A 7,133-nucleotide genomic window follows, 5' to 3' on the forward strand; every position below is an offset into this window, starting at 1 on the left:
CACACATACACACACTGGACATGACCCTGACTCATCCTTCTCTGACCTTCTCACTCAAACTCTTGTCATTTTCATCACTTTTCAGTTCTTGCATCCTCACTGGGTCACAAACTATTAATATCAGAATGTTCTGACATGTTCTGTTCTTTTTTCATGGGAAACAAGAGTCAAATACAGAAAAAACGAAACTGTAGCTGCTTTAAATATTAAGAGGCTCATTATTCTAGAATGATATTTTATGCTTCTTTTGTTTTTACCTACCATCCAGTCGGCTGCCAAGAGCAGGGTATTCAAAACAATTGAGTTCATTACAATCAATTACTGTATGATTCATCAGATAAGAAAAACAAAGCAGTTCATCAACATCACACACAGGAAACAATCACTAACATATCTAAGCACAAACATGCCAGACTCTTGTGCGCTCCCCCTAAAAGAAATATCTCAAATATTTTCAATAAATTAAATCAGGCTGTATTAATATATTTTATTAAATCTAACCAAGAATCTTAATCAAAATAAAATAATAAAATAAAATAAATTAAAAAACAATGATTACTAAATATAAATAAGTCTTTTTTTTACATGCAACTCAAACTCACATTAAAAACTAAACATTATAACTTTACGATAAGACTACAGGTGCATCTCAATAAATTAGAATGTCGTGGAAAAGTTAATTTATTTCAGTAATTCAACTCTAATTGTGTACACGCGTACAAGTATTGAGTACATGTACAGTAAATGAACATACTTTCCAGAAGGCCAACAATTCACTACAAATGTTTTTTTTATTGGTCTTATGAAGTATTCTAATTTGTTGAGATAGTGAATTGGTGGGTTTTTGTTAAATGTGAGCCAAAATCATCACAATTAAAAGAACCAAAGACTTAAACTACTTCAGTCTGTGTGCACTGAATTTATTTAATACACGAGTTTCACAATTTGAGTTGAATTACTGAAATAAATGAACTTTTCCACGACATTCTAATTTATTGAGATGCACCTGTATATACATTATCATTCATTATTAGAAATTGTTTTACAGCATTTATTGTTTGTTAATGAAATATAATTCCTTATTGAAAATGGATAATATAATATAATATCATATCATATAATGTTAATTAATTATGGACTAAATAAAGTCAGAATGTATTTATACATTTAACAAATGAATGTTCACAAAGATTAATAAATGATAAGTATCATTCAATGTTAGTTCATGTTACCTACTGCATTAACTAATAATTGAAAATTGATTAATATAATATAATATAATATAATATAATGTTCATTCATAATGAACTAAATAAAGTCAGAATGTATTTATACATTTAATAAATTAATGCTCACAAAGATCAATAAATGCTGTAAAGTATCATTCAGTGCTAGTTGATGTTACCCGCTGCATTAACTAATGTCAACGTGTGCAACCTTATCGTAAAGTGTCACCAAGATCAGTTTCATACCAGATTGGCAATTACTTAATCTTTAACAGAGCCTCTATTTGTCAGAATGGCAAATCACGGAATAAGACCCAGGATCAAGACAAGGCCACAATCCTCAGTCTGTTTACTACAAAGAGAATCAAGCGTGCGGCTGGTTATGTATTGCTGGAAAGCGCCTCGGGGGCTATCAGGTGTCTGCCCTCTGCACACAAACTCCTCGCAGTCCAAAAGATGCTGTCCGCCAAAGCCCGCCATGGATCAGCCCACAGTCATGACAGAACCCTTAATAAAATGCTTTTGATGGAGAGTGGATGGAAGTGTTTGATGCATAGAGATGATGTTTCTCACTCTGGAGAATAACTACAATCCATCTGGTGGCAGCGTTGGACATCTGCTTTCAAAACTCAGAGTTTGAAGTTGTTTTTCAGCATTAAGGATGATATCTTGAATAATTGGATCCATTTAAAAGGGTTTTACTGTAATCTAAGTTGGAGAAAATCAATAGCATAGCGTAACATAAATTAGGGTGATAATCAAAAGTCTCTGATGAGAAAAACTAAACATAATCCTAATTTTACATTCTGTGTATTACTATAATTTTCTCTGGGCTAAAGTGGTGTAAATGCTCTGTAACTCAACATTTACTATGCAATATGCACTATGCAATAAAAAAAAAATTACAGAGAGAGCGAGAGAGAGAGAGAATGAGAGAGCGGGAGAGAGAAGAGGTAAAATCAATGGCTGGTTCTTCTGTCCACCAGTTCCCTACAATATTTGGTTTCTTGGGGCATATTTGTTTCCACGCAAGCTGAGCATAAAGGCCATTGAATCGAAACGTCAATTCATTATCTCAAAGAGGCAGCTCCTAAAGCACCAGGCTCTTCCAGGAACAGCCTCACCTCAGGACCTGCATCACTGTAACCAGAGTGCATATGAAAATAAGAAATTAATGCATCCTGATTGATCGACGCCCTTTCTGATCTATTTCAGTTTCAGATTAGAGAGGATAAAACGCTTGTTTTTTTTTTCTGTGTGAGTGTGAGACAAACATATACAAGGAGAAAAAGGTGAGTAAAATTTCCCAATTTTTTTTCTCTCCAAACCATGATAAGAAACTTGCTGGAATAGCTCTCTATTAATTTAACTTTAAATTGATTTAAATAATAATAATAGGCCATGCAATCATTACCTGAATATCACACTCTAGAGACTTGTGTGACATTACAGTCATCACAGATACTTTACATAGCATCGCTTTTATAGTATGATGTATTTAGATATTTATGTAAATATATATATATTTAATTTATACAAATGTATTTAAATTATTTAGATAAAATAATATCTATAAATACTTATATATTTTACATTTTTTATACAGTATTCATATCGTATCTATATTTAAATGAATCTTATAAATATATGCTGGACATATAATGAATGTTATATATATATATATATATATATATATATATATACACATACACACACACATTTAATATTAATATTTATATGTGAAATATTTATATAAAAATAATATCTAGACGTTTGTATAAAGTCAATAAAAGTCTCTTTTAATGAGCTGTGCCAATAGTTATAATCTGATCAATAAATACTTCATCGGTAAGTAATAAAGGATGGGGTGAATGAAGCCCATTACTGTCATTATATGTGCTCGTAATTATCGTAATAATGTGCAATTATTGATTCATGATTGCATTTTAGACTCAGAGTCGGCAGAAATGGAGGTGGGAGAAAATGTAAGGATGTCTTAGCTGTGCAGACAGTCGCGGTGGAGTACAGGCGTCTGTGGCCAACCTCCGTTGACATCCATCCGTCCATTTCAACCGCCCTGCACTCATTTTATCCATTCGTATTACTTCTCTTCCCTCCATTTCACGTTCGCTAATCCAACTCTTGGTTCATGTTTCGTCTCTGAAGGGCAATGCGGCACTGGGATCTGACATGGACCTTATCACCAGCTGGTTCATCCTCCATTTACAAATATTTCTTTGTAAATAACATATCGTGTTTTTATGTAACATCACAGTGGGAAGATGGAAGACCCTCTTGGGGTGCAAAGCTAGGGGTCAGTATTGAACTCGGAGCATCTGTCTGGGAATTCGTAGAAGGTTGCCAGTCTGTCAGATCCGAGACCAGTTCGGCATTTAATTCTATTGCGAAGAGGTTGAGTGAAGCAGATATAAGACATAACCATCTGTTTGGTGTCTTGAATTGAGACTTGGGAGCGTATGTGTGTGTGTGTGTGTGTTTTTAGGACAACTGGATTCCTCAAGAAGGCCCCAGCGTTGACAGTCCCAAAGGGGGGGACCGCCTTCTGTTGCCGAGGGTGACAACCATTCCCATAAACCCCCCTCTGTCGCCAGTCCCTTGTTACCCCATAATGGACGACGCATGTCATCAGGACCAAAGGAACATCCCTAAGGACCCCTCTGGGGCTGCCCTCTCCCTGCCCGCTCCCCTTGACTTCTGCTGCTTAAAACATAATAAATAATCCTTCATTTGACATCCACTGAAATTGACTCGAGTTTAAACCTCATCATTACAGGCAAGTCTGAATGCACAAGCAACAGACTGCAGTTAATACGGGAATAAAGTGGACAACAAAACAAGATGTTGAATTCCAGTTAGTCCTGCACGATAATTTGTGAGTGAAAACAGAATAATGGTTGGTAAATAACCATGTTGATGTCGGTTTTAGGACTTTATAGCGACAACAAAGTCTCAAATGGCTTAAAGGGGAACAATATTGCCCGTCTCTTTGGATCATATTGAGCTAGAAAGTCTTTGCCAAATGTGCCTAATGCAATACGAGTCAGGCCTTAATTGTATGGAAATTATACACAATAACACTCTGGACACCACAAAACGTTGCGAGAATGTGTGTGTGTGCCCCAATGCTAATTGTGTCCAATTTGGGCAGTCGCCACCTTGGACTCAGACTCCGACATATTAGCTTCATTAGCAGATTCAATGTAATCACCACACTCTAAAATAAACAAACAGAGTAGCGAAAGCCAGCTCTCAGTCATCCTGCCAACGTATGCCAGCCAGTGCTGCAGCTTTTAGGGCCTGCATTTACATGCAATTATCTTCTTATATAATTAAGCACATTCGCTTAACGAGCACCTTGCGAATGGATGGCGCAAACGAGAACCTGAAAGAGGGAGAAAGAGAGAGCGAGAGAGAGTAATTAGATGTTGATATGTCTGTGTTAATGGAGGAAATTAAAGAACATACGGGATTGAATAGATGAAGGGAGAGACGAACAGGAAGATGCTGATCGAGAGGCCGAGTTCGCTATCCAAACAAACCAAGGTGGCTCATTACGTACATGTTGAGCAGAACTAATATCTAAACATTAGCACAAAAACAGGTAAACTCTGACAATCACACATCTCATTTACTGCAAAAAGGAAAGCGGCAGCTCTCGCTATTTGCTACCGCCTGCCATACCTGAGGCTCGCCTCCAGCCAAGACCTGTTCTACAAAGCGCCCCCTTGTCATGTCCCAGTGCCATATTGTCACTACGCAGGTCGCCTCCCTCTCCCCTCCGCAGTCAAACTGACCTTTTCTTACAGCCACATAATACCTTAAACCCCCCAAAGGCAACGGCATTGTGCTGCTAATGCACAAAAACAGGTAAACTCTGACAATCACACATCTCATTACTGCCAAAAGGGAAAGCGGCAGCTCTCGCTATTTGCTACCGCCTGCCATACCTGAGGCTCGCCTCCAGCCAAGACCTGTTCTACAAAGCGCCCCCTTGTCATGTCCCAGTGCCATATTGTCACTACGCAGGTCGCCTCCCTCTCCCCTCCGCAGTCAAACTGACCTTTTCTTACAGCCACATAATACCTTAAACCCCCCAAAGGCAACGGCATTGTGCTGCTAATATGGGTCCTTCAGCAGACCCCAGGTGTAAAATATAATCCAACCGGGCCAGGCAGGGTTCAAAGCCTCGCCTGCTTTTGAATGCCTGCCAGAGTCCTATCGCCATGATTGCTGTAGCTCATGCTGAAAAGACGATACAAACTATGTGCGTCAGTAAGAATATCTGGCCGCCTTTGTTCCACTGAGCCTGTCGAACACTTTATCAGCCCTGAGTGCGGAATACCTCAGGAAGCACCCAAGCTTTCTATCCCCCCACAACACAAACATGACACCCACCCTCCACAATGCAAACCTACCACGTCCTCCCAGGACTAATTGGCTATGTTCACCTTAGGATCAGGAGGAGTCAGGCATTGGAGAGTCAGCTGTTACGTTTAGGAGCTAAGAAAAACTGCCTGCAAAGTGGGAAAAGGTGAGTTTGAAAATCTTTAAGTGTAGTATTTTTGAGAAAGCGTGTGTTGGGCTTTGAAACCTTGGCTTCATATGTTCTGTACACTTTGTCTGAAACTCTTTTTGTGTTGCCGACCGTCCATAGTGTTGACAGGTAATGGGACATTCCCAGAACGTTCCACAACAGGAAACAGAATGAATGGCTCCTGTGAGTGTTGAGGAAGCGGTGAAGACTTTCAGAACTTGGTTGCAGTGCCCTCATCTGGTAAACGGAGTAACTGACTTGACAATTGCTGCTGTGTTCAAAATGACACACTATCATGCTGCATACAATATACTACATCAGTATATACTGGAGATGAACACTGCACAAGATGAAATAGTACGCCAGTTAGAGCTTGTAAACATTTTGGTGAATAAATCAGGTGGTGATTCTTTGACTATGAGCATTTGTGAACCTGTGAACTAAAATAAACTCTCTTAAAACAATTACATTCTAACTAGGTTATTTTTTTGATCTACTAACAACGTCCAACAGTGAATATACATATAATTATGTTATATGTATGAAAAAACAGATGTCGTTTCCATCGCAAATGCTAGTCAAGACAATGCATGATTTAAGATAAGGTGGAAATTACGGTTTTAACATTTTCCAAATTGGAAGGCCAAATTTTCATCTTGCTCATTTTCAAGCTAAGCTAATGTTCATACTTTTACCCACTCTTTTTGCATAATTGCGATTTACCTTGATAATTCTTGTTTTTCTTCTCACATCATGTATCAGACTTAATCTCAAGCATGCTCTTTAAAGACACTGTTGTCTCTGGGGTAACCAAGTATACTAACTTCACAAAAAAAACTTCTAGGCTGAACTGTGGGTTGTGGTGGAAATGACGGCACAACTGAAGGACGGTCATAAATGTGTCTAAAAATGAAATGTAAATGTGTCATAAATGTGTCTAAAAACTAATATAAATACACTTTTTTCCCCACACAATAAATATATCTTGATAAGAATGATAATTCATAATAATATGTCTTGATAAGAATGTCCGTTTTAAAATATATATTTAAAATAGATATATAAATATATAGATTTTATATATTTAATATTAATATAAAAATACATTATTTAGAAATAAATAATATTTTTACAAAATAAATTAAAAATATTATTTTTACATTTTAGGATTTGAAATGTAGGATTAAGTCATGAAAAAAGTAAAAATCTATTAATTGGTTTTAATGAAAAATCAACCCCTTGGACATAAAAGTGCCTGTAGCTGAGGCATTACATCTTCCCGTACTGAAATGTATATTCACAAATTGCATACTGAATTTTCTTCAGATGTAGTAAATGTTTAAAACACAACA

Source organism: Sinocyclocheilus anshuiensis, unplaced genomic scaffold, assembly GCF_001515605.1.
Source record: "Sinocyclocheilus anshuiensis isolate Anshui unplaced genomic scaffold, SAMN03320099.WGS_v1.1 scaffold1719, whole genome shotgun sequence".
Lineage (NCBI taxonomy): Eukaryota > Metazoa > Chordata > Actinopteri > Cypriniformes > Cyprinidae > Sinocyclocheilus > Sinocyclocheilus anshuiensis.